The 25,627-nt window shown below is 38.6% G+C and overlaps 1 protein-coding gene across 1 annotated transcript in view; it reads right to left on the reverse strand.

Moving 5' to 3' along the window:
- Positions 1-25,627, reverse strand: part of Pdss2 (decaprenyl diphosphate synthase subunit 2) — a 207,303-nt gene that overhangs the window by 106,144 nt on the left and 75,532 nt on the right. The window lies entirely within an intron of this gene.

Consider the following 25,627-nt stretch of genomic DNA (forward strand, 5'->3'; position numbering starts at 1 on the left):
GTTTCCTTTTTAGTACAGTTGCTAGCATATTTGTTTAGAGTCAGGCATGGTATGCATACCTGTAATCCTGCACTTTGGAGGCAGTCAGGACAACTGCAAATTATAAGCCAATCTGTGCTACATAGTGAGTTCACAGCCAGCCTGAGTTAACCATGAGATCCTGTCAGAACATAGTAAGGGCTGAGATATAACTCACTAGTAGTTTGCTTGCCTAGTATATTCAAGGGACTATGTTCAATTCATAGCACTGCCCCCAGTCCTCAAAAAATTATTTCTCTGAACAGATATACAGTACTATTTCTCCTCTGAGGCCCTGCTAAGCTCACATCTTTCCATCCTACCTTTTTATCCAGAGTTGTCTAATAGTTGAGCATATTTCCCTTCAGATTTTGGCTGCATATTTTTAATATATGTTTATAAAATATAGCAAAAAAATGTTATGCATTTTCCCATAAAATGTTAATTATTATGCATACCATAAATTGTTTTATTCAACTACAGTTGATGATTTCGAGGTCCTTACTACAGGTCAAACTACCTAACTTATTAACAATGGATATAGATCCAAAGTATGGATATATTATATTCTTCAGACCTCATTAATAAATACTTAGGCTATTTCCTGCTATTATTATAAACAATGCTACAGTGAACATCTTCATATACCAACCATATGTGTCTATGTCCTTTTTTATATTTTTAAATTTTATTTTATTTTTCTATGTTCTACTTCTATAGAACATACACCCCAGAAATAAAATTACAGGTTGAATAGTATTTAAATGGTACTTAAAACTGTATTAAGATATGGCCAAAGCCGGGTGCCGGTGGCTCACGCCTGTAATCCTAGCTACTCAAGAGGCTGAGATCTGAGGATCACGGTTCAAAGCCAGTCCAGGCAGGAAAGTCCGTGAGACTCTTATCTCCAATAAACCACTAAAAAACTGGAAGTGGCGCTGTGGCTCAAGTGATAGAGCACTTGCCTTGAGCTGAAATGCTGAGGGACAGTGCCCAAGCCCAGAGTTCAAGCCCCACGACCAACCAAAAAAAAAAAAAAATGGCCAAATGGGCCATTCTATCTTCAAAACAAAAGGTTTAAGTTATTTGCTTCGTAGTATCTATAATTCTAAACCTTCATAATTCTCTGATATGACAAAGGCATAGCTTTCTGTAAGGAATTCAGTGAACCTCTAACTTACTTGCTCAAGTCAATTCAGATGTAGCTACAAATAACTGGCAGACACTTTCTTGAGATTTCCCGATGGTTGTGCTTTCTCTCAAACATTATCTCCCTCCCCTCACTGAGAAAGTAATTTTCATGAGAAAGTAAAGCTGCCACTTCTATGTGACCCTTAGTCTCTTCCATGCTGGCTGAGTGTTCCAGGGCCAAGCACATGGCCTGATCAATAGTACTTAGATTCTTTTCCTAGCAATCTGAAATCCAGGGCTATTTGGGAGTGGATCGGAATGATTTATTAGAGCAGCATTTACAAACTTCAGCTAAAGCAGGTTTGATGGAACATGTGTATAATCCCAACACTCAGGAGGCAAAGGCAGAATTGTGAGTTTGAGGACAATATGGACTACACAGAAGGCCCTGTCTCAAAAAAAAAACAACAACAAAAAAAACCCCAATTCCCTGGCCAAGTACATGCCTACTATGGTTGGTTTGATCCTCAACACTATAAAACAAACAACTAAAAATACTCTTCCGTTACCCACATATCTCTTTTCTCCATGAATCAATAGTCCTCTTGTACATTCTAGGTTTTCTTTAAGTACTTTTTTTGGTTTAAAGATTTTTGTTCATTTAGAGAAAGCATAGAGTTTAGGAATACTAATTCTAGAGATCCACTGTCTAAATTCAAATCCTAACTGCAACTTATCAGCTAAGTGACCTTAAGCAGCTTGCTTGGCTACTCTCAGGACTCAGACATTTCAGTTCTAAATGGTGGGAGATTAGATGACTGTGTAGATGCCTCTTAGAGTGGTGGTAATTCACATAGTAAATACTCACTAAATGTTAACTTTTACTGCTTTTAAGCCAGTTGTGAACTCTGGGCCTAGGCGCTGTCCCTGAGCTCTTCAGCTCAAGGCAAGCGCTCTACCACCTGAGCCACAGTGTTACTTCCTCAAATAAATCTTTAGAGAAAGCTTTGCATCCCAAGTATCTTATAATTATAGGTAAGGAGCAAATCACCCACAGAGCAGAAGGACTTGAACCTGTGGCAACACGGAGTCAATTCACTTTACTACTGCAGACATTCCTATGGGGCAATGGCACAATGTCCTTGGATTTGTGGATGCTGTTCTTAGTGACAGACAATCCTTTCCTATCCCTCTAGAGCCTCATCATGCCCTGCCACTCAAAATTCCTCTATGAACCTATGAAATGTCACCAATTTTGACTAGTATATCTACATTAAAGATGAGAAACTAGCAGGTCAAATAGGTCTGCTAAGTTGTTAAGAACTATTATCCAGATGTCCTAACTTCCATCCACTGCATTTCTTCTTCTATAATGGATTTCATGTTGAATCTTCTTGAAAAGAAAATTGCTAAATTATTTCAAGTAATCTAATGGTTGTATCAGCAAAAGCAAGGAAGATGGAAAGTTTCCTGGCCAGGAAGTTTTCACCTCAAGTATCTGTTCCACTTGTTTTCACTGTGTCTCCTTAAATCAAAAGCTTAGTCTCTGGGAATAATCATAAGTTAATTATGCTTTCAGGTGAGTGTAAGCTTATTTAAATATTGAGTTTTATTAAAAGTTCTGGTTTGAATCCTGGCTTCATTTCCTATAAGCTGAAAACAAGTTATTTCAACCCTCAAAGTCTTTCACATTTGAAAATGAGATTTCTTAAGACTGTTGTAAGGAGGCAAGAAACCTTACTCATTATGTAAGCAACAAGGACTTACACGGTATCACTATCAATTGGTAGAAGATCTGGTCCATAGGCTGGAAAGGTGGCTCAGTGGTAGAGTGCTTGCCTTGCATGCATGAGGCCCTGGGTTCGATTCCTTAGCACCACATAAACAGAAAAAGCCAGAAGTAGTGCTGTGCCTCAAGTGGTAGAGTGCTACCCTTGAGCTAAAGAGCTCAGGGACAGCGCCCAGACCCAGAGTTCAAGCCCCACAACTGACAAAAAAAAAAAAGATCTGGTCCATTTTTAATTATCCCCATTGCTTACAGAAGTAGACAGATAGCAAATGTTTCCTTTCCTTTTATGTACAAATGGAGCTGGTATTACGGATTTTTAAACCCAGGAACTGTTTGTTAAGTAACATTGCATGGAAGATACAAATCCAGTGCACTGGGAATGTAGAGAAGCTTAAGGTATCACTCCAGAAACTTCTAGCCTAGTGGGTGATATTATACTTAGACCTTTGTAAGCTACAGCCAAATATAGTACTCTTTTCAGAATAGAAGACTATTGAGGACCTTAGACCCCCATCATCCAATTCTGAAACCTTATTTTACAGTTGTAGAAATTGAGGCCAAGAAAAAGAAGTAGTTATGCAGAGGTCAAGATACTTGAACTATAAGTATAATCTTTTTGATATCTTATGCTACTGTTAGAATGACAAAACAATTTATGTTAACAATGTCTAGATGAAAGTTTCAAAACAAATCAGTATGACAAAATGAAATCAGGTAGCACAGAATAATCACATTCTTTTACAACAATAGAATGCAAATGTATACCCAAGTTATTGTTTATTGGTGTTTTTTTTAATGAAAAATATATCATTAAAGATTTTTTAAAAATTGAACTAGTATTTGATAAGCGATGTTAACAACCAATTAACATTGATTAGTCAGTAAAAGATAATCAAAATTGAATTTTGTAACGAATTTACTGGTTTGTCCTTTTCTTCACATAAACAGAGAAATCTGAAAATGCTTCTGCCTTGCTTAACAAGATGGTGTTTGCAAAATATGTTTTCCGCTTTTGGCTTCAAGCCCTAAGTAGCTATACATGCAAGGAACTGATTTTCACTAAAGACCTCTAAGACCACGGTACTTTTAGTCATATTTTCCTTTTGTTGGATCATGATTTCTCATTCTGGCCTTCTGGATTTAGTGCTTATTGGCTCTTTTTGAGAACACCAGGAGCTGGGGGTGAGGCCAGTACCACCAAAAAAAGAAAAGAAAACCAGGCAATAAATAAGTCATTTGATCAACACTAGTTCATATTATGTGTAGTATAATATTATTACAACAATCTAAAATATGTTCATCTTAGTCACTATATATATTTTATGATCAAGTGAAATAATCTACTCATATTGATTTACAGACAAAGAACTTTAAGAACTAAATATTGTGATTATTAAAAGAATCAGAATAGGTAAAACTTGAAAAAAAAATAACCGAGATTATCTGATTATCATTATCATCAAAATTATTTGTGCAATTCCTACTATGTTAGACTCTGAAAATACCAAGTATTTAAGAAGTATTTTTATCTTATAAGTATGAAGCTTATAAGTCCTTTTTTTTGGGGGGGGGGGGTCCAGTCATGGGGCCTGAACTCTGGGCCTGGGCACTGTCCCTCAGCTCTTCAGCTCAAGGCTAGCACTCTTCCACTTGAGCCACAGCACCACTTCTGGCTTTTTCTTTTTGCTTATGTGGTGCTGAGGAATCGAACCCAGGGCCTCATGCATGCAAGGCAAGCGCTCTACCACTGAGCCACCTTCCCAGCCACTTATAAGTCTTTTAAAAGTAATTTAAAATATGGTCTTAGCCCGGCACCAGCAGCTCATATAAGTAATCCTAGCTACTCAGGAAGCTGAGATCTGAGGATCCTGGTTCAAAGCCAGCCCAGGCACAATATTCTGTAAGACTCTCACCTCCAGTTAACCACCAAAAAAAGCTGAAAGTGAAGCTGTGGCTCAAGTGATAAAGTATTGGCCTTAAAAGAAGATCAGGGGGCTGGGAAGGTGGCTCAGTGGTAGAGCGCTTGCCTTGCATGCATGAGGCCCTGGGTTCGATTCCTCAGCACCACATAAGCAAAAAGCCGGAAGTGGCGCTGTGGCTCAAGTGGTAGAGTGCTAGCTTTGAGCTGAAGAGCTGAGGGACAGCAACCAGGCCCAGAGTTCAGGCCCCACAACCGGACCCAAAAAAAAAAAAAAAAAAAAAAAGAAGATCAGGGACTGCAACCAGGCCATAAGTTCAGTACCAAAAAAGGGTGTATGCCCTGAAGCTTCACAGTTTAGTTGGAGATACTGTACAATGATATAAAAAGATCTGGCAGGAAAATGATAGAATATACAAGTGTAAAGTGAACACCATGACCCATATGTAATGGTCTCTGAGGATTTAGCGGGAGGAAAGGGAAGATTCTAAGGGAAAAGAGACAAGAGAGCTGAGCTTTTCTTAGTTGAGGGACACTCTGACTATCCGAGCAAGGATGCTACTGCTGCACCCCCATGCCATGTATGGTGCCACTGCAGTGCTCTGGGGGCTCCAGGTGGGTGGCTGCTGTTGTGCTGCTGGTCCTGACAGAACTCACCCTCTGGCCACACAATGAATGGAGTTGGCAGCTGCCACAGAGTGGTTTGATAATGGTTGCAGTCAGCAGACTGAAACTGGAATATAGATTGATCACAGGTTTAGAACAAGGCTTTGGAGCAATCAATTCCAAGTTCATTTCTGCTTCATGGATTTCTTAATTGGATATGAACACTCTTTTGCTGTGGCTGCTCCTGCTGCTGCTGTGTTCTACCAAAATTTATACTCATATCTGCAAACATAAAAAAAATCATCAATGTTAAAGTGAGGGGTGGGATTAGATGTCTTTTCTTAGAGCCTGAGAGGAAAAGAAATGAGAACAATACAAAAGAGGACAGAAGCTCAGGAGCATTCTTACCTTCTGGCCACAGCCCCAAATGACTTGGATCAGTTAAAAAGACTAAAATGATTGAGTTGCTACTCTCTGCCCAAATGTCATTTTCATGCAGAGACAAAAGAAAATTAGCATGCCTCTTCTTTTATATTTTGCTTAGTAAGGTTACCTAAAGCAAAGAAATGTGCATTGACAGCTGGGTTTTAGGTACCACAGAAGAATATTCACTGTGAGTTAATTATCAAAATGTCAAGTCATTATACTACCTAATTTCATCAGCACAATTTCATCTGGACACAAAACCCTGCTGTGGTCTAAAGCAGAAGCCCATTTATTAATCACAGTAGCTTATAGAGTAACTCAGTTTGAGGAGAGCAAAAAGATAAATGAAGCTAACTGAATCCTTTGTCTTCATTCTCATTCTGAAGGAAGGAATGCAGTAAAGACTTCAAACAGAGATGATACAGAGAGCTTTTGGCAAGCCTTCTGAGAAAATAAAAATGTACCTGTTTGCCTTCCCTAAGGTTTAAGTTTAAGATTTAGATGGTTCCCTTTCATTTCACAGGTCTTCCATTCCCTTACAAAACCTGTCCCGGGGAAAGGATGGAGTCAGAAATTCTGAAAGAAGAGTTGGGAAAGAGCTCCTCTCTTTTGTGGGAAGGGAAGGAATTGGTTGTTCCTCAGGAGAGAAGGATGTCACCAAGTCCTTTTAATAACACAAGCAATTAAATTTCTGTTTCTACAAACATCTTACATGATTATCCTTACTATATTATTAATAGCATAGTAAATGAGTATATGTTTGGATATTTATCATATGGGCAATTATGACCATTTCTTCAAACATCTGATTTAAATCCCATTATAGTAGACTTCCAGGGCAACCCTTCCCACCAGACTTAGTAGTTTAACTAGACATTTATTTTCTCACAGTTCTGGAGGCTAGAAGTCTAAGATAAAGTGCCAGAAAATCCCAACTCTAGTAAGGCTCTCTCCCAGCTTTGCAAAGAGCCCTATTTCCATTGCCGTCCTATGGCTGCTTCTGTGTATGCTCAGCAGGAGACAGAAATCCCTCTCCATTGTCTCTTTGCACCTTTATGACCTCACTGAATCTTACTTGCCTCCCTAAGCCTCTAGTTCCTAATACAGACACAATGTAAGTTAAGGTTTCAATACATAAAATTTGAGGGATACAGTTCAGTCCATGACACCTACCTAGAAATATGTGTATGGTTTGTTTGTTTTTTACAGCTTGCTAACATATCCTGCCAAAGGAATTTACATTAAACTCAGCTCACTTCAAAATACATTTAAAATCCAAGTTCATTTAGTTAAAACAAAAAATAAAGAGCACATTTTTTGCTATGTATTCTGCTTCTTTCTCTTTCAAAGCACAATTCTGATATGATTTAGGACAAAAGAGGAATGAGACACAGTATAATCCTTATGGAGTTTATAGTCTCATGAGAAATCTAAAAGCAGACATCAATAAAGTATGACAAATACACTACAGTTATTAAGAATATGAGTTTGAGTAAGAAAGGTCTGATTTAAATTTCAGGTGTGCTATTTACTGGCTGTGTAGATCCTGGCTGAATTATTCAATACCTCCAAGCTTCACTGTCCCGATTCATGGGGCTACTGCTATTGAGGAGGCCTATTGTGAGGCATAAGTGGGCTGGTAGGTCAGGCATTCTCAGCACAATGCCCTGGCACATGGTGTGTGCTCAGGACATGACAGAAATTACGACTATCACCACTAATGTTTACACAGAACACCCTGAAAGCCAAGACAGAGTACTTAGCCTGGGGCTGGTGGTGGGGTCCTGGAGAAGATAGAGTAGAGCTGTATCTTAGGGGACAGATCAGAATTTGATGAAGAAAAGTAGGAATGCAGACCAATTCAGGTATCTAGCAATTATGGACAAGTCTGGTGTAACTGATTGATATCAGTTCCCCCTTGCCCTGGCACCCTGTAGCATAATTTCTTCTTCTTCTTCTTTTTTTTTCCTGCTTATGTGGTGCTGAGGAATCAAACCCAGGGCCTCATGCATGCAAGGCAAACACTCTACCATTGAGCCATCTTCCTAGCCCCATAATTTCTTCTTTTACATGGTTTTCCACTAATGTTTCCAGAAATATTTTCCCTACTTCTTTTTCTTCTTATTATTTTTATTTTATTTTATTTTTTGGGGGGGTCCAGTCATGGGGCCTGAACTCTGGGCCTGGGTGCTGTCCCTCAGCAATTCAGCTCAAGGCTAGCACTCTACCACTTGAGCCACAGCGCCACTTCCGGCTTTTTTCTTTTTGCTTATGTGTTGCTCAGGAATCGAACCCAGGGCCTCATGCATGCAAGGCAAGTGCTCTACCACTGAACCACCTTCCCAGCCCCTCTTCTTCTTATTTTTAATTTGGCAGTGTTGGGGTTGAAACTCAGGGCCTCAAGCTTGCTAGAAAAGTGCTCTACTACTTGACATATAGCTCCAGTCATTTTTGTTTTGCTTTATTTTTCAGATAAGTTTTCATGACTTGACAGAGCAACTTTAAGATCATGAACCTTCAACTATGCCTTCCAGTATCTAAGATTACAAGGTGACCCACAATATCCAGCAAACTTGTTGAGATGGGTAATCTTGGTAATTTTTTGTATGGGCTGAACTTGCACAATTCTTTTAATCCCCATCTCCTAAGAAGCTAGGGTTACAGACTTAACTCATCACACCTGGACCTACTTTCTCTGCCCTTATCAGCTACACTGGATGTGTCCTTCAAAGACAGGTTAGCCCTACAGAGGAAGGTGGTGGATTAGGTCCATCTAGAACCCTATCAGATCTATAAGAAGCGAGGACCCACATATGTGGTACAGTTAAATGGCTCATCGTATTATCTCAAGAATCCCAAACTACTTCAGTTTAAATCCCGGTCCTGCCATTGTGACGCTTGTGTTGCTTCACCTCTGTATAACTTCTTAGGGCTATTGTGAAGTCTGAAGTCTCACCCATGTGAGAAAAATTAGAAGAAATTCCAAGTGTTAGCTAGCACAACCCTCTAAAGTTACATCTTTGAGAAAATAGAGACTGCACTAAATCAGAATGCAGACATCTATGGAAGATAGAGGAGAAAAGAGAGAAAAAAAGAGGCAAAAGGAAGAAAATATTTACTGATTACTCCTAGGTACCAAAAGTACTACATTAAGAGTTTCATACATATTTTTCATTTCATGCAAACAACAGCTCTGCCAGGTAGGCAGCACTGTTCTATGATACTAGTGTACTCACACAGGTTCAGAGAGGGACAGAATTGAGATTTAGGGGCAGGATTCAAAACTACAGGTAGATGAATAGTCACTTTCCTCACCATGAGTCCTCTTCATCTCCATTTTCTTTAGCATGAAAATTCTGTTAGATGATTTGCTAAGAATCCTGACAACTGCCTACATTTTCAGAAGATCTGCAAGGCCTACTGCAGGAAATGTGACTAGGTGCTCCTGTTCTCATTTTATGTGCTGTCTTGAGGATTCACTTTAAAAAAATCCTGAATTGTGCTATATAAAGCACAAGTTCTCATAAAATGCTAATTCTATTTTCAGAAACCATAAACTGACAGGTTCTAAATTTATAACAGAATGTAGGGTCCAGTTCTGATATGAATTTACATATTTTCATCTCCTACTGTGTTAGGTATATTATATTCCTTTATTATCCTTGTCATTCCAATATTTCATAGTAAAATTTGGCTTGCAGGCTATTCTTTTGCTTTATCCAAAAACATACAATTCTAATAACAAGATAAGAATAAGCTAAAAAAAAAAAAGTAAAGTTAAAACTATGGAAAGAGGCTGGGAATGTGGTTAGTGGTAGAGTGCTTGCCTAGCATGCATGAAGCCCTGGGTTCCATTCCACAGTACCACATAAACAGAAAAGGCCAGAAGTAGAGCTGTGGCTCAAGAGGTAGAGTGCTAGCCTTGAGCAAAAGACAGTGCCCCAGGCCCTGAGTTCAAGCCCCAAGACTGACAAAACAAACAAAGAAAATATATGGAAAGCTGAATGATTAGGGCACTGTCTATGTTTGGCTTTTATAAAGCAATAACTTTAAGAGTTGAATTTAGATGTAGAAACTAGGATCTTAGATGTAGAAAAACTAGGGTCTTATATACATATTACCTCTTCTTTGCCAGTGAAGATGCTTCTCCTCTTCCCTTCTCTCTCACACACACACAGACATGCAAGCAAATAGAAATACAAGTCTTGTCACATGTTGGCAATAAGACTAATAAAAAAGCACCAATCCTTATGGGAAGCTTCAAGTACTCAAAGACTAGAAACAGTGGGGAAGAGGAGTATATTCTCTTCTAAAGAGTTATTTTATATACATATGCATTTTTAACCTAAAATATAGTTTTTTAAATTACAAATTCCTATATGACCATTAGTGGGCTCCAGTGATGCAAGCCATATTTATTAGAGGCAGGATGTCAAATAGGAGTTGACAATTACAGTCTCTATCAATACATATTATGCCAGATGGTAATGAGCCATCCACAAAGGGCTAGCCATCCAAAATAATCATGCCGCTTTCCAGAGAAGTGTCGAAGAGGTTATGGTTTATTACACAGTTCTCATTAGATATACAGTGGCAGCATTAGCAATTTTTCCTTCATTTGCTTCTCATTTAAAGATCTGCCCCCACAAGCATAGTCAAATTAGTACACAAGGTTAAAACCATTATGCCCAGAAAAAAAAATTAAGCTGCATTTTATTTTACAGTAATGGTGGATCAAAGGTCCTTGGAATCTATTATTTGTGAAACCATTATCTAACAGTGAATATTAACAAAAGGAAAAAGAAAAGCAATGCCCTGCCAGCATGGCTTTGACAGGAAGGCACACTGTTTGAAATAAGCAAACATCCTATTACTTAATTAAATATCACTTAAAAAAACTATTTTTAAAATAACAATAGGGTTGTGACATCAACTGACAAAAGTCACAAATTAAAGTTAATGATGAGGCACCAACCTATACTTTGAAGTGCTTCATTTACATCATCTTATTTTTTAAACATTTTTATATAGCCTTTGTGCACAATTCGGTTATACATTCAATAACTGCTATATTTATTTTCTTTAAAAGGTAAGCTACTCTATTATCCATAGGAAAAACTCACATTTATTAATATTTAACAAATTCTAATTTGTAGACATAACTATTACAACTAGAAAGACTTGGTCAAAAAGGCAAATCTTTTGTGCCAGTACTGGAGCTTGAACTCAGGGCCTGGGAGCTGTCGCCTAGCTTTATTGCTCAAGGCTGGAACTCTACCACTTGGGCCCACAGCTCCACTCTGGCTTTTTGCTGATTAGGGGAAGATAAACAAGTTTCACAGACTTTTTATTCCAGATGATTTTGAAGCACAATCCTCAGCATTCTACCTCCTGAGTAGATAAGATTAAAAGTACAGTATAAGGGAAGAAGGCAAATCTTGAACTAAATTATAAAATTAGAATGGATTTCTCCAAATCAGAAGGTAATTGTTTAAGTCTGAATTACAGCATAAACAATGAAGCAAAGAGATCTTGTGAAGAAATTTCTAAAATGCTGTTAATAAAAATTTTATATTTATTAGTTAGAAGGATATAATTATAAAGATATTTCCCTTTATTATTAGACTGCAATAGCAGTGATTATTCAAGATTTTCATTTAATGAACATTTATTTTTGAGAATTCATTGAAAAGGGTGATAGGTAGGGGAAGGAAAGCCATTATGCTGTACTGGAGAAGCTTGATGGCCAGATTAGTGGATGTGGACAGGAAACCAAAAAGATTTTAATTCAGGGCAATAATAGCTATTACAAAAATAAACACAGGTTGCCAAAAGAGCCAGGAAGAAAGGACTATAACTCATATTTTGCAAGGCAAGCACTCTACCACTGAGCCACCTTCTCAGCCCAACTCATATTTTGATGGAGTAAGGCAAGGAATTTATGCTCAGATTTGGGTCTAATGAGATCCATAGGGTAGAAATATACTGAGAAGGTGAAGAAATGGTGAGAGGGTTGAAATGGGACAATTTACCTCAGATTATTGGAATAAATAATTTTAAGGAATCTTCTAACACATTTATAAGATTATTTCTTTGTTGCTTTGTATGTCCCTCCCCCACAGTATAACCCCTGCTTTCACTGTATTTGATGTCGGTATAATTTGTGGAGGGGAAGGAGAAAAACAAATCGTTTAAATAGGGATACAGGTGGACCCATTGCAACAATGAGATGTACAAGTCGTTATATCAAAAATGAACTTTACAACTTTGGTGCAGGCGGGTGAGGGGGCGGGGGGGGGGGGAGGATTGTGTGGGGGAAACAAAAGAGGAGGCTACAATGCTTGATAAGTAATGTACTCATTATCTTGCCCATGTAATTGCAACCCCTCTGTACAGTATTTTCACAATAAGAAAAATTTTTAAGGAATCTATTTTATAAACTGATCCAACTTCAAACTGAAGTTGAGCAGATGGATTTTATGAAACTGACTCAATAAGAAACTTGTAGAACAATTCAGATTATGTCTTTATTTTTTTATTTTTGAGGCTAGACCTGGTGCTTAAGTTCAGGGATTAGGTGCTATCCCTGAACTTTTGTGCTCAATATTTGAGCCACTACTCCACTTCTGGCTTCTTTTTTTTGGGTAATTAATTGGAGAAAAGAGTCATATGGACTTTCCTACCAGTCTTGGCTTTGAGCTATGATCCTCAGACCTCAGCTTTCTGAATAGCTAAGATCACAGACATGACCACTAGCATCCAGCTATTTTTTAGGAGAACATTTCCTGGCCACATACACATATAGTAAATCAAATTTCAGAGTGGACGAATATATTATCCACCTAATGTGAGCCATTAAGTCTGACCAAATAGTTTGTTATGACTAACATTTGAATTTTGTTGGTTATTCTTATTCTTTATTCTTGCAAATAAAAATCTTTGTCTCTTCCCTCTTAATCTGGCAAGAGTATAAATTATATATTACAGAACTTGAATTTTTCCAATATATATATATATATATATATATATATATATATATATATATATATAAAACATGCCTAATATGTGTATCAATTCTCAAAATACCTGTAAGAGATAATAAACTTTTAGAAGAAAGAGGAAAGATTGATTTAATTCTTTTGGTATGGTGCACAGTATAGTTCCAATATAGCAACTTGCCTAAAAATGTTTTCAAAACATTAATATAAGCTGGATACTAGTGGCTCATGCCTATAATTTTAGCTACTAAAGAGACTAAAATCTGGGGGCTGGGAAGGGGGCTCAGTGGTAGAGTGCTTGCCTTGCATGCATGAGGCCCTGGGTTCGATTCCTCAGCACCACATAAGCAAAAAGAAAAAAGCCGGAAGTGGTGCTGTGGCTCAAGTGGTAGAGCGCTAGCCTTGAGCTGAAGAGCTGAGGGACAGTGCCCAGGCCCAGAGTTCAGGCCCCATGACCGGAACCTCCCACAAAAAAACCCCCCAAAAACAAAAACAAACAAACAAACAAAAAAACCAAGAGGCTAAAATCTGAGAACTGAGATTTTAAGTCAGATTTGTCTGATAGACAAACCTATGAGATGTATCTCTAATTAACAAGTAAAAAACTGGAAATGAAGGACTGGCTCAAGTAGTATAGCATGCCAGATGAGAGAAAAGAAGCCAAGCAAGAGTTTCAAGTCTAGAGTACAAGCCCAGTATTTACATGCATGCATATGCGTGTGCACGTGTGAACACACACAAACATACATGTGCACGTGCACGCACAGAATAAATGTCATGTCTTGGTATAGTTTCCTTCTCTCTCTCTATATATATACATATACATATATAAAACATACTTTTTTAAAACTATAAGCTTAGGATTCTTTTTTTTTTTTTTTTTGTGGTTGGTCGTGGGGCTTGAACTCTGTGCCTGGGCACTGTCCCTGTGCTCTTCAGCTCAAGGCGAGTGCTCTACCTCTTGAGCGACAGCGCCACTTCCAAAACTTAGGTATTCTTCTACCTCCCCCTAAGTGCTGATTTTACAGGCTTGTCTCACCACAGCCACAAACAGATTTCCTTTTTAAAAGAGCAGGGCGGGGGTAGCGAGGGGGGGGGGGAGAGGGGAGATGGGATAAAGGGGTGGGCGGGTCCTGGGTATAAGGAGGTGGGAAGATGATCATTCCAAAAGTCTCTCACCTTGGCCATGTAAAAGAACTAGTCATCTACTTCAATAACTCATCTAATTGCAGACCAGAAGAGGTCAGTGGAGAGCAGCTCTAGGCACCCAGCTTCCCACCTACTGGGCTGAGCTCTAGCACAGTTCAGGTCCCAGTTTACCCAAAGAGCAGCAGAAAAGAAAACATAACAAATCCTAATATTCAGTTCTCTCTGTTTTTTATATACTATAAAATAATTTTAAGGTTGCTGTAATGCTTACTTTAAAAGAAAGTTTGAAGAAGAAAACATAAATTCTCCCATGTGGTTGTAAAAGATGTTTTTATAACAAAAAGGTCTTTGAAGGAGAACAATGTCAATAAAAATGACAGTGCCTTTATATTGACATAAAGATCTTATTTTGTTGGAAAACATATTTTCAAAAAACATACGAGTTGTTGGTACACAAAATTCACATTTAAAATATACCCAATATCTAATGATTTGTGCTATGGAAAAAAAGAACATGAAATTCACAAAACCCAATCAAGTATTAGAGACCTATTCTTTCTGTTCCAATCCCAAACGAATCAGAGAATCTAAAAATTAAACATGTTTTTTAATGTTTTAAATGTTTTTAACTTATTTTTCCTCTTTTAGCTTTAAGGAAGTGTAAACTAAACAAAACCCTTCCTCTTTACTCCATCCCCAATTGAAAGAAAAAAGCTACACAGAGACTTTTAAATATCAGTTCCTATGTTTTTACTTGCCTCTCCCAAGAATTTCCTTCCTTGAAGGCCCCTATCTCTGAGATAGGGCACCGAAAACCCAGAGTTAGCTACTTTTCACTAAGATCTAATCTAAGATATACTTACTAAATATAAAGCAAGTATTGAGGACAAAGCAGAAAGGGAATGGCAACCACAAAAGTCTAACATGGTACCTGACTTTAAACATTTTATGAATCTAACAGGGGGAATCCATAACATTAAAAAATGCAAAAGAAAGACCCAAGATGAGTGCATACATTATTCAACAGGCTACACATTAACATGTATACCCTCTAATTGTTCCCTACTGCAGCTTTGCAGAAGGTACTTTTGGAAATAATAAGTTGTTAATATCACTAAGTATGAAAGGGATATCAGAGACAAAAACTGGCTTTGCAAACTTGTAGCCATATATTAAATTAAACTCTAATAGCTTAGTATCATTTCATTTAAATTCTAACAACTCAGATATTCAACTTACTGTTTTGTTAAATAGGTCTGGTTTATCTACAAAGAGATTAAAAAAAAAGTAAATTCCTATTTTTAAAGTTTTGAATTGACTGATACAAAATTAAATGCAGAAATGCATTTTAAGCAAAGTATCCTTCGCTGTTGCCAGAAAACAACTAACAAAGGAGTTAAGTAATTTCACAGGCATATTTTTGCACTCTCCTTTACTGGGAACACAGTCATTTGCATGGCAAAACAAGCTGTAAATTATAAACATTTTTACATAGCCTGCTGTAAAGAAAAGTCTGCCAGATTTCTACTATATTGGATAGTGTTCAAGTGATTAACTACAGCTTTGGAAAGAAGGGGTGGAAACTTGTTTTATTTCTCAGTTTGTTGGTTCTCTTATGCACAGCCTCTAAAATCCGTTACATCATTAATTGCAATGGATGTGTAAGTAATTATAGTAGAGTAATAGATGCTCCATATTACTGCAAGATACAAATTACCCATAGACACTAGCAAATCTTTTGTTGGTGGTGGTGGTGGTGGTTGTGGGGCTTGAACTCTGGGCCTGAGTACTGTCCCTCAGAGAGCATTCTACCACTTGAGCCACAGCACACTTAGTAGCAAATCTTGTAGGTACATAATCATCCAAGTATTGCTTGAAATGGTGTTTCCAAAGAGAATAAATGTAGTAACAAAATTTTGTGGTACCCAAATTTGAAGCAACAAATATTTCAAGATGAAGGACAAATTATATATACTTTGCCACTTGTCTGTAGAGAAGGTACACTGGACAGAACATCTGCTTAGGACAGAAGTCTAAGTTGTATGAACACATGTGTGTGTGCATGCAGGTGTATGTAGTATGTGTATGTGTTGGTCGTAGGACTTGAACTCAGGTCCAGGGTGCTGTCCCTGAGCTTTTGTGCTCAAGGCTGCACTTTACCACTTGAGACCCAGCTCCACTTCTGGCTTTTTGGTAGTTTGTTGGTGATAAGAATCTCATGAACTTCCCTGCCTGAGCTAGCTTTGAAGCACAATCTTCCTATCTCAGTCTCCTGAGTAGCTAGGATTACAGGTATGAGCCACCACCTGGCTAAGAAATGGTTCTTGTATGGGGTACAGGTATTGCTACACTTCTACTCTAAGGGTCCTAGGGATTGTCTATTACTGAGTTAAGGAATGTGTATATAATCCTGTAGGAAATGGGATGCAAATGAAGAATTAAAGATATTTTACTCCACTTAAAAATTTGAGGAGGGGGGGGGCTGGGAACGTAGCTCAGTGGTAGAGTGCATGCCTTGCAAGCATGAGGCCCTGGGTTCGATTCCTCAGCACCACATAAACAGAAAAAGCCGGAAGTGGCTCTGTGGCTCCAGTGGTAGAGCGCTAGCCTTGAGCTGAAGAGCTGAGGGACAGCGCCCAGACCCAGAGTTCAGGCCCCATGACCGGCAAAAAAAAAAAAAATTTGAGGAGGGATTGGGGAAATCAGTACAGAAAACAGAAAGTGAAGATGCTAGCAACTTTAGAAAGCAAGGGAGTCGGGATAGAGATAACCCTGAAAATCTTCTCTCTTTACCTCTATTTACCTATTACAACCTTAAAGAACAAGAAGGAAAGTTCAACAGCATAGGGAGAAAAGAGTTCTCCAGCATCTGCAGATCAGTTCTCACCTAGCATATTATGTGAAGGGGTGATTATCACCAGTTATCTTTAGTTAAACAAAGGGCTTACCAATGGACATGGATAGATGGTGGACTCAAGTGTGGTAAACAAGAATATAGCTCTAGCAGTTAAGTTCTAAAAGCAGGTTCTAGAAACTGCCTCTGGAAGGCTACTAGCTGCATACATTGTTTCCTTACATTGTCATTTAATTCTATTCATATTATGAGTATGTCATATTGACCTATTTGAAAGCTATTTCTTATTTACATTTGCATGTTTGTAAAGCTCTGTAAAGCTCTTTGTCTTGCAGAAAGGGGGTTGTCAAGAGAAATTAGACTGTAGGTTAGTTAAACCTATGTTAGTTAAGCTGGTGAGAGTATCATTATTGTCCCCATTCTACAAATAAGTAAGTTCATTGTTCAAGATCAACTACATTATTAGTTATGGATTTGAGATAAACATATGTCTTATTTACAGTATACTGTTTGCTACTACGAGTGCCCTGAGTTTGAGATTCAAGGATCAGTATTAAGTTGTAAAACTACAGCAGACTTTGAATTAAAGTCTCTCCACCCATAAAGGGGATGGAGTTTTGCTATGTTACTCAAGACTGATCCCAGAACTTGTGTTCTCCTGTCTCTACTTACTAAGTAGCTGGGACAACAGATATGGAGGATATTAAACAGTTTAACCACAGGTCTTCTACCACATAAAACTAACATTTTACTGATGAATGTCGAGAATGAAGCACATGCCTAGTGCCAGTAGCACACACTTGTTATCCTAGGTACTCAGGAAGCTGAGATTAGATGATTTCAGTTCAAAGCCAGCCTGGACAGACAAATCCAAGAAATTCTTTTATCAATCAGCAAAAAGCTAGAACTGGAGATGTAACTGAAGTGGTAGAGTGCTATCTAGAGCAAAAAAGTCAAGGAAGAGCACCATGCTCTTAGTTCAAGCCCTCATAAACACATACACATACACACATTAAGCACTGTTTAAAATGCAATATTAGACACTGGACACTGCCTTTGACTTTGGTCTTTTACTAGTTGCCATATAGTCTTCTTTTAAGAAAAAGACTTAAACATTTTTTGGGAGGGACTGGGGGGTCGGTCATGGGGCCTGAATTCTGGGCCTGGGTGCTGTCCCTGAGTCTTCAGCTCAAGGCTAGTGCTCTACCACATGAGCCATAGCACCACTTCCATCTTTTTCTGCTTATGTGGTGCTGAGGAATCGAACACAGGGCCTCATGCATGCAAGGCAAGCAATCTACCACTGAGCCACCTTCCCAGCCCTATTTAAACATTTTTACCATTAATATAAACAATCTATACAGCTTAGTTTTCTTTTCTGTGATATAGTCAGGCAGTCTAGTTTATATCATGTTATTTATATATGATAAACTAACTCTCAGCTGAGTAGATTAGTAGTTTACCCACCTTACTTTTTGTGGTTAATTATACTTGTTTTGTAAGAGGCTGATCTTAGTTTGTGTTTTTCTAAAAGCTCTCGTGAAGTAATGACTTCTGATGTACAGTACATTGAACATAATGAGCCTTCCCCTTCTTGCTCAACATATAATTGCTGCATTTGTGCATGCTGTGTAAGTTGAAAATAACAATAAAAAGTTAATGAAGAAAATAAGCACTGGTTGTAATGAATTAGTAATATTGCTAGATTTGTATGTAGTTTTTTTTATTGTACTAAGTAGAATACAATCAATAGGAATATGAAATCAAATTGTAATGCTCTCTTAAGATCATTCTGAAAAGTAGGTAAGATATCTTTTGAATTTAAAAAAGCCTAAGCTAAGTTCAATTATTCAGCAAAATCATTTAAAATTACCGGCTATAAACAGTCCTCATTTGAAAAGTTCTCATTGTAGAAAGATACATTTCTCAGATTAGTTTTTATTGATTTACAATTGGGAAATAAAACTTTCTTTTTATTTTAAATATTAATTATATGAAATAAATCTTCTTAATTTAAAAACCAAAGTGGTACAAATAAAATCCCTTTTGACTATTTTATTATACTTGTTCTCAGTAACCACATCCACACTTTCCCCAACTACTATTATTATAAAGGTAAGGGTGCTTTCTTCTGGACTCCTGTATGCATGTACATGTAACCTTAAATAAGACAACCATCACACATATTATATACAATATATAATATGTATTTATATAAAATATATACACCTGCATACACATATACATATAAATGTAAGTATATATATACTTATGTATTTATATTAACACACTAGGGTTCGAATTCAGGGCCTTGTGCTTGCTGCAGGTGCTTTACTGCTGAGTCATACCTCTAACCCATTATATTCTGCTTTTTTTGGGGGGGGGCGGTCCGGTCATGGGGCCTGAACTCTGGGCCTGGGAGCTGTCCCTCGGCTCTTCAGCTCAAGGCTAGCCTCTACCACTTGAGCCACAGCGCCACTTCCGGCTTTTTTCTTTTTGCTTATGTGGTGCTGAGGAATCAAACCCAGGGCCTCAGGCATGCAAGGCAAGCGCTCTACCATTGAGCCACCTTCCCAGCCCCTCTGCTTATTATTGAGATACAGTCTTAATTCCCACCCGGCTACACAACTGGACCTGTTATTTACCTATTTTAGGTTTCTTTTCTTCTTCTTCTTCTTCTTCTTTTTTTGCCAGTCATGGTACTTGAACTCTGGGCCTGGGCACTGTCCTTCAGCTTTTCAGCTCAAGGCTAGCGCTCTACCACTTGAGCCACAGCTCCACTCCTGGCCTTTTCTATTTATGTGGTGCTGAGGAATCGAACCCAGGGCCTCATGCATGCTAGGTAAGCACTCTACCACTGAGCCACTTTCCCAGTCCTATTTCAGGTTTCTTGTCCCAGCTGGAATGTTAGGTAATATAATTAGCCTTTTGTATATAGATGCAGTCTCATGGGCTTTTCTACCAGTTTAGCATGAAACCCCCATCTCCCAAACTCAGCCTCCCATATAGTTTAGGATGACAGGTACATGTAATACAGGTATGAGTTGAGAAAGGGTCTCATGACTCTTGTCTGCCCAGCTTGAGCATAAAATTTCTACTTTTAGACTTCTGAGAAACTAGAGTTACAGACATGAGCCATCAGTACTCAGTCTACATGCTATACATTGAAATATTAAACTCATTTCATGTTTATATAATTGAGCCCTAAATAAATATATGATTAATATATTCCTACTGAAACCTCATTTCTTAAGGTATTTTTCAACTTAATAAACATAGGTAGAAGATGGCAAAACTTCTGTAAATGAGTATGGGTGTTACAGGACACTCAAATCTTTAATTAAATTTAGTGGTTATGCTTTAAAATTTGCATTGTGCCTTGAGATGCCATAGGCTATTAACTCCTCTGTAATTCTGATGGTAACGGGAATTCTATCTCTCTTGTGGTCCCCAGGAGTACCTTGTTAAACCATCTCTGCTGCTCAAAGGAAATATGGTCTCAGCTGTTTGGGAGGATCACTTCAGCCTAGTGGGTAACCTAGTCAAATCTATTCTTTTTTTTTTTTGGGGGGGGGGGTCCGGTTGTGGGGCCTAAACTCTGGGCCTGGGCGCTGTCCCTCAGCTCTTCAGCTCAAGGCTAGCACTCTACCACTTGAGCCACAGCACCACTTCCGGCTTTTTTCTTTTTGCTTATGTGGTGCTGAGGAATTGAACCCAGGGCCTCATGCATGCAAGGCAAGCGCTCTACCACTGAGCCACCTTCCCAGCCCCTCAAATCTATTCTTAAAAAAAAAAAAAAATCCGGGGATGGGAATATGGCTTAGTGGAGGAGTGCTTGCCTAGCATTCATGAAAGCCCTGGGTTCGATTCCTTAAACAGAAAAGGCCAGAAGTGGCACTGTGGCTCAAGTGGTAGAGTGTTAGCCTTGAGCAAAAAGAATCATAAATGTGCTTTAGGCCCTGAGTTCAAGCTCCAGGACTGGCAAAACAAAACAAAACAAAACAAAATCCATTGGATATTCCACAATTTTTTCGTTATGTCACATTATTTTTCATGGTATTCCACTAATAATTTCCCTTTCATTTACTTTTCTTGGTGGGGGAGGGGGAATTCTACCTGTTGAGCCAGAGCTCTACTTTCTGCTTTTCTGGTGATTAAGGAGATAAGAGTTCCACAGACTTTCCTGTTCAGGCTAGCTTGGAACTGTGATCCTTAGCTCTCAGCCTTTTTAGTGGCTAGGATTACATGTGTGAGTCACCATCACCTAACCTGAAGAAATCTTTTTATTTATTTTTTTAATCTGTGGCTTATGATTATCTGATTGTAGGATCTTTTGTTGAACTGCCTATCTGTTTAATACCTTTTACCCTGGAGGAGACTTTTGGTTATGTTAGCAAGAAAAAGATTTGAATATGGCTCAATCCATCTGAAGCCAAGTACTTTACATAAAAATTGCATAGCCCCTCTAAGTCTCTGTTTTTTCCTTTCAACTCTTGCCTAGACTGTGTCACTAACTCCCTGTCAGATTCTCTTTCTCATTATTTACCTCTCGGGGTTATCTTCTAATCAAATTATTCTCTATAGCTCAGATAATATTATTGTGACCCATGCATTATTGTGTTCTACACTATCCCTACTTTATCCTACCCTTCCCTACTCTCTCCTATTCATTCCTCTCTCACTTTATCCTTTTTTTTGTCTCTTTCTTTAGAACAAACACAGGGCTTCAAGCATGCTAGGCAAGTGCTCTACCACTGAGCTATACTCTCAGTCCTCACTCATTTTTAAAAACAATGAATTATATAGTGAGACAGTAATTCAGTGGTACAGTATGTTCAAAATTCTAAGTTCACTATGCTGCCTCCTCACTGTATCTCTAAGATACAGTTCTAATTCCTTAGGGCCATTCACAGGCTGACTTCAACTTTTCCTTTTCCTTTTGTTTTTTTGGGTCCAGTCATGGGGCCTGAACTTTGGGCCTGGGCGCTGTCCCTCAGCTCTTCAGCTCAAGGCTAGCGCTCTACCACTTGAGCCACAGCGCCACTTCTGGCTTTTTTTCTTTTTGCTTATGTGGTGCTGAGGAATCGAACCCAGGGCCTCTGGCATGCAAGGCATGTGCTCTACCACTGAGCCACCTTCCCAGCCCTTTCCTTTTCCTTTTATCACATTTAAATATCCTACTTTATGAAGTTAGTGCTATGAAATAATAATCTATTTCAGGTCTTCCCCTTTGGTCCTCTTGTTCATCTGGCTGATGGAGTATTCTCCTTATGTGTGTATGTTTGTGTCCAAATTTTCCCTTTATAAAGGACTCTAGTTATACCAGATTAGGGCCTACTCTAATAACTTCATTTTACGAACAGATAAGGTCAACACTGTAAGGTATTAGGGGGACAGGACTTCATTGAATTTAGGGAAGACACAATTCAGTCACCTACATACATAATGAAGCTAGTCTTTACTCTGTAAATTTATATAGTGATGTAACAATTATGTACTCAGTGCCCAATACTTCTACAATTATGAAGAAAAGCTCTGCTGGATACAGTAATCTAGGTTGGAAGTTATTTTCTCTTAGGGCTTGAAGTATATTATTCCATGTCTCCAGTTCTTTTTTGGCAGGGGGCGGGTGGGAGGGAGGGGTGGGAGGGGGGGTGGAATCCGGTTGTGGGGCCTGAACTCTGGGCCTGGGCACTGTCCCTCAGCTCTTCAGCTCAAGGCTAGCATTCTACTACTACTTGAGCCACAGAGCCACTCCCAGCTTTTTTTTTTCCTTATGTGGTGCTGAGGAATTGAATCCAGAGCCTCAAGCATGCAAGGCAAGTGCTCTACCACTGAGCCACCTTCCCAGCCCTGTCTCCAGTTCCTTACCACTGAGCTCAGGATATAGCTCAGTACCTAAGCATGTGTCCATGTGCTTAGGGCATCAGAGCTCCTAGAACCAAGCATTCTGCCAGCCAGTCTCAGTGCTCTGTGCTACTCTGGTGACAGGACTCATTTCTTGTCAAAACTGGCAGGGCTACCATCCACCATAGCCTTCACTACCCCAACTACTCACTGCTTAAATTTCTCAGAGGATCCACTGCAGACCATTCCCTCTCCACATTGCCTCTCCTAGCTGGCTTATACTCAGATACGTAGTAGGGTATACCCAGATTCACTAAGCCATGCTTGTTCTTTGTTTCCAAGTCCCCAGAGTAGCTCAGTCTCAGACAATAGGGCTCCTTTCAAGATGGCACCTCTCCATAGCTCTCTGATATATGAAGAGCCATAGCTTTCTTCTTTAATACCTGGCATACAAAGAAGTCACACCAGATACCTGCACTGGTTTTAGGGCTTGTGAAAAATGTGGGCTTATTTAGTTCTTACCTAGGCCTCCTGGCTTTCTTGTAATTGTGAAAATTATAATTTTCACCACCAAGCTCCTTGTTCCAGCTGTTTCTACCTGGCCTTGGGAGATGCGTTTGGAATTGTACACTATTTCCTACTTTTCTTTGAACCTCCTTTCTGCTTGTCCAAGGCTTTTCAGCTTTCTTGTCATAGTTTTTCATGATTCTGATGATGTTAAGCTTCTTTCTTTTTAGAATATAACCCATCTCTCATTACCTTGACCATTCTCTTCATGGAATTACAAAGGGAAAACTCCTAGTGCCTATTACAAAGTCCACACCGTTCTAGGCCCTGTTAGTTATTTTCGTACCTCCTAGTTACCTCAAAGCTCACTTAAAAGCTACTTATTTAATAAGGTCCACAGAACTCTGTGGAAGAATTATACTTTGTTTAGAGCATCAATAGAATTATGATATGTAATTTATAAACTTGTATACTCATTGACTTGATGCTAATGTCACTGAGAGCAAATACTATGTACTACGTAGCTTACATGTGATGTAACAGGCATGGTACCTGGTGCATAGGAAACATTTAATAAATAATAGCTTATTAAGTGATAAAACAGGATTATGAGATGTTCAATTCACCTAGGGGTAAAATTGGAAGGAGGTACCAGGAAGACCAGAACAAAAGCTATCAATAAAATTTAAAGATGAAGTAATAAAAGTCTGAAACAGAATAATAAAAATGACTGAAAGAAAAGGAGACCTGTAGAAACTTGTGAGTTAGTGACTTATTAAGTAGGCAGGGAAAGACAGAGTGTGTGAGTACCAGATTCAATCCCATAGGTAACAGGGTGACAAAACGCTGACAGTATTAATAAAATGAAAGATATATTAACACAACCCTTGCTGATGTTAAATGATTAAACCTAAAGTTGAAGAGACTTAGTAGATTTTTCCTTAAACACATCAAGTTGAGATGGATGACAGGCAGGTGGATCTCTTCTAAAAGTGATTCAGTAATTCATTTCATCTTGAATGGGTCACCTCAAAGATCATCTGCTTAATGTATACAATAAATATGAGCTTTTTATGGTCAAGAAAAAGTAAATGTCACTTCTGTTCATACTCCACTGACTAGATCTTAGTCATATCATCCAGTAAGTATAAGGAAAGCTAGAAAACACAGTCTGAGTACTCAGGGAATAAGAAAAGGTGTTGGCGTACTTGTTTCAATCTCTTCTGCCACAGTTGAAATGTTGAGAAATTTCAGGGAATGAAGAAAGAAGGAAACTACATTCAGTTTGTAGTTTTGTTTTTAACTCCTATTCAGATGAGAAAAAAATTGGGTTAGTTGTCTCATCTCTACCATTAGTTAAAAAATGCACCCAAACTCCTTTACACTTTAACATATTGGAGCAGTCTAAACTTAATCATGTTACATTGGAGAAGTCTAAATTTTGTTTATCTCTCTCTCTCTCTCTGTCTATCCATCCATCATGCAAGGTACTAGGGCTTGACTTGGGGCCTTGGGCTCTTATTCATGTTTTATTTTTCACAGTTGATGCTCTACCACTTGAGACACACATCCACTTTTGGCTTTCTGCTGGTTAATTGGAAATAAAAGTATCATGGATTTGTCTGTCCAGACTGTTTTCAAACAGGATTATAGATGAGCAACAGGTGCATGGCTTCATTTTAATTTTTTTTTTTTTTTTGGGGTCTGGTCGTGGGGCCTAAACTCTTGGCCTGGGCGCTGTCCCTCAGCTCTTCAGCTCAAGGCTAGCGCTCTACCACTTGAGCCACAGCGCCACTTCCGGTTTTTTTTGCTTATGTGGTGCTGAGGAATCGAACCCAGGGCCTCATGCATGCAAGGCAAGCAGTCTATCACTGAGCCACCTTCCCAGCCTTTATTTCTATTTTGGAAATAACTTTTTTTGGGGGGTCCAATTGTGGGACTTGAACTCTGAGCCTGGGCGCTGTTCCTCAGCTCTTCAGCTCAAGGCTAGCGCTCTACCACTTGAGCAACAGCGCCACTTCCGGCTTTTTTTCTTTTTGCTTATGTGGTGCTAAGGAATCGAACCCAGGGCTTTATGCATGCAAGGCATGCACTCTACCACTGAGCCACCTTCCCAGCCCCCATTTTAAATATTTTTATCAGTGTATATGGTTGCACAAAATCAGGAGTTTCGTTATGACATTATCATATCTAACATACTATGGCCACACATTTCCTCTAAATGTTTTAGTATTATATATTACATTTGGTAATAATCCATCTTTCATACACAAAATATTCTATTCTCAAGGAAATGAGAAGTTATAAATTTTGTCTCAATTATGGCTAGGGATGCATACAAAATTTAAGGTCTATCTATCTATCTATCTATATCTTTTTTTTGT

The sequence above is a fragment of the Dipodomys spectabilis genome, unplaced genomic scaffold (genome assembly GCF_019054845.1).
Source record: "Dipodomys spectabilis isolate Male_0828 unplaced genomic scaffold, ASM1905484v1 ptg000001l, whole genome shotgun sequence".
Lineage (NCBI taxonomy): Eukaryota > Metazoa > Chordata > Mammalia > Rodentia > Heteromyidae > Dipodomys > Dipodomys spectabilis.